The sequence below is a fragment of the Hylobates moloch genome, unplaced genomic scaffold (assembly GCF_009828535.3).
Source record: "Hylobates moloch isolate HMO894 unplaced genomic scaffold, HMol_V3 SCAFFOLD_1156, whole genome shotgun sequence".
NCBI lineage: Eukaryota > Metazoa > Chordata > Mammalia > Primates > Hylobatidae > Hylobates > Hylobates moloch.
Window position 1 is genome coordinate 9,752 of NW_026653431.1, and position 3,485 is coordinate 13,236.

The 3,485-nt window shown below is 49.0% G+C and overlaps 1 pseudogene; it reads left to right on the top strand.

Moving 5' to 3' along the window:
- Positions 1-319: 319 nt before the first annotated feature.
- LOC131382686 (transcription factor NF-E4-like) lies at positions 320-2,961 on the top strand (annotated as a pseudogene).
- The last annotated feature ends 524 nt before the right edge of the window (positions 2,962-3,485 follow it).

A 3,485-nucleotide genomic window follows, 5' to 3' on the forward strand; every position in this document is an offset into this window, starting at 1 on the left:
TCTTGGGCCTTGGGACTAGAATTGGGACTTGCATAATTGGCTTTCCTGCTTCTCAGGCCTTTGGGCTTGAATTAGAACTACACCAGTGGCTTCCCTGGGTCTCCAACTTGCAGAAGGCAGATCAGCCTACATATGATTTATTATGTTACATGTATGATTTATTATGAGGCATTGGTTAACACTGTGAGCTTATATACATGTATGTGTCTATATATATATGTATATATATATATAGACACATACATGTATATGTGTGCATGTGTAAGATTCTACCCCAGGCCTGAAAGCTTAAGGAGATGAGTAACTCCTCCCTTCTTAGGCCCAGTCCCAAGACACAAGGCCATTTGGCACCAGCAGCGTGCATCAGCAAGAGAGCAGAAGCAGGAAGAGAGCCAGCTGGAAGACAGGTACCCCTGAAGTTCAAGAAAGAGGCCATCCAGGTACAACGCAGAAGTTACGTCAGACTAGGACACTTCCTGTTTACAGGAGACTATAAAACCTTTGTCCTATCCTCACTTAGGGCTGATGCCATTTTAGACCTCAGCCTGCCTGCACCCAGGCACTCATTAAAACAACATATTGCTCCACACCACATCGTGTTGTCTGTTGGCATGCTTTTGGGGTTTGAACCAATACAAGAACCTTACATCTGGTACCAAAACCTGGGAGTGGCTCAGGTCTGCATACCCTGTGGATCTAACCCTCCACAGGCCACAACTGCCAGACAAAGGAAGCTCCTCAGCCTCCAGTCACCTCTCTGTTCATGCACATCGGTCACTGGTCTCGCCGACTGGTAAGTTTCCCAGGAGCCCGGTTAACAAGGGAAAATCCACACAGCCTCTCTTGGTTTCTCTGGTCCAAAAATCCAAAGTTAGTCCAAGAAGGCTCTGGTATGTGCCAGGCACTCGCTGATCATCTGGTCTTAGGGGGACGCCTCTAAGCCATTTGATCCCATTCCGGGAACAAGAAAAGCAGCGGTGACGATTGCTCCTTTTATCGTCTCCCTCCAGCCGTCCAGGACGGTCTCCTCTTTCCCTGTTCTCCCAAGCTGACCCTCCCTTATGGGAAAGTCCCGGTCCTCCATTCCAAAAAACAGCCGTCTAGGCTGCCCCATAAAAAACCTGTAAACCTTAGGCCTCAGGCAAGATATCCACCCTAAGCGCCTTATCTTTTTTTGCAATACGGCCTGACTGCAGTACGAATTAGATAACGGGTCCAAATGCCGCAAATAGAACATTTGACTTTACAATTTTAACTGACTTAAGCAATTATTGCTGACTACTGGAAAAATGGGCAGAAATTCCTTATGTCCAGGCCGCTTTGCACTCAGATCACAACCTGACCTCTGCAATTCTGGCTTACCTGTTCAAATACTTCTCCTCCATTCTCACCGCCCTGATCGCCTTTCTCCTCCCTACCCTACCTCTTTTTCCTTGTTCAATTCAGCTGACTGCTGTCCACCACTCCCAGCCCCTACCTCTCCCTCTCAACCATCTTCTTTAACCTCCCAATATTCCTCATTGTCTTCCCAGCTGCCGTCTTCCCAGCCGCCATCTTCCCCACCATCTTCCCAGCCCGTCTTCTCGGCCAGCATCTTCCCACCTGCCATCTTCCCAGCTTGCATCACCTCCCAAACTACCCACCCCTTTTCCGACACTGTCCCCTCCTCAAGACAATTCTAGTATTGCCTGTACCCATTCTCCTCCCTGACCACCCTCTCCTGAAGCCTGTAAACCCATCACGCCACCTTACATCCCTATCTATCCTCCACTGCCTATCAACTCAACCCCTCTTCCCCCTTCAAACCCTCAGCAGGAACCACTTCCAGCTGCTTCTTTCCCTCCCGCCCATACTCTCTCAGGAGCCATCATTGGCTCATGTCCTACCCTTACTTCAGTGCCGGTGCTAGAGTGCTCCATTCAGGAAGTAGCAGGAACTGAAGGTATTGTTAGAGTTCATGTTCCCTTCTCCCTCACTGATCTCTCTCAAATTAACAAAAGATGCAGTTCATTTCCAGAAGACTCTACTTCTTATATTAAGGAGTTTCAGTACCTTACCCAGTCTTATGAACTAACCTCGCATGACCTCTACATTATCCTCTCTTCCACCCTCACCTCAGAAGACCAAAACCGTATCTGGACCCTAGTTCAGGAGCATGCTGATACATTTCATCCCCAAGCTCCTGCCCAGCCTACTAGCGCAGAGGCAGTCCCCAACCAGGACCCCTACTAGGATTATCAAGACAGGGCCTCTAGACGCCACCATCAAGACCACAGGATTGTGTGTCTCCTTGCAGGACTCAAAAAAGGTGCCCATAAAAGAGTAAACTATGAAAAACTTTCCGAAATTACCCAGGGTCCTGATGAAAACCCAGCCCTTTTTCTCTCTCATGTAACTGAAGCCATGAGAAAGTATACCAACCTAGACCCAGCCGGCCCAGAAAGAACCACTGTTTTAAACCTTCGGTTCATCTTTCCATCTACCCCTGATATTTGGTGCAAGCTTCAGAAGCTTGACGACGGCCCTCAAACCCGACCACGAGACCTTCTTAATTTAGCCTTCAAAGTCTTTAACAATTGTGATGAGGAAAGTAAAAGGCAAAAACAGGCAGAGTTTCAAATGCTTGCCTCCACCATCAGAGGCCCTGCAGGCCCAAGAGGCTGCAGCTCCACAAAGAAGCCTCCTAGCAATCCACCTCCACCTGGTGCCTGTTTCAAGTGCAGCAATGAAGGCCACTGGTCCAGACAATGCCCAAACCCAGGTAAGCCCACCAGCCTGTGCCCCTTCTGTGGAGGACCCCACTGGAAGTCGGACCATGAGAGGCCCCTGCAAGGACCGCCCCCATCCCTGCCTGAGCTAACCAAAACCTCCTACTTGGATCTCTCTGACCTTGCCGCCGAAGACTGATGGTGCCCTGGAACGGACGCCCCAGCAACTGCCATTGCTTCATTCAAGCCAATGGTAACCCTGATAGTGACAGGTAGGCCAGTATGTTTTTTAATTAATATCAAGGCCACCTACTCTGCTTTACCTAATTTTTCAGGACCCACCCAGTCCTCTCATGTCTCTGTTGTAGGAATTAACGGACAAGTCTCCAAACCCTTTTTCTTCACTCACTCTTTCTTAGTCCTGCCCTCATGCCCAACTCCGCTCCTAGGCAGAGCCATCCTTTCAAAACTCCATACTACTCTCCACTTCCACATTCCCCATAGTACCCAATGCATCAACCCAGACCCCTCCGAGGCTTCTTTCTTCTACTCCTCTGACCTCCCACCTTAAAACATGCAACTTTTCCTTATCCCCCATCCATAGTTAACCCCGCTATTTAAGATACTTCCACACCCTCAGTCGCAAAACACCACACCCTCATTCGCATTACCCTTAAAAACCCCACCCAGTTCCGACTGTAAACTAGTTCAACCATTGAGTCAGTGTGGTGATTCCTCAGGGATCTAGAACTAGAAATACCATTTGACCCAGCCATC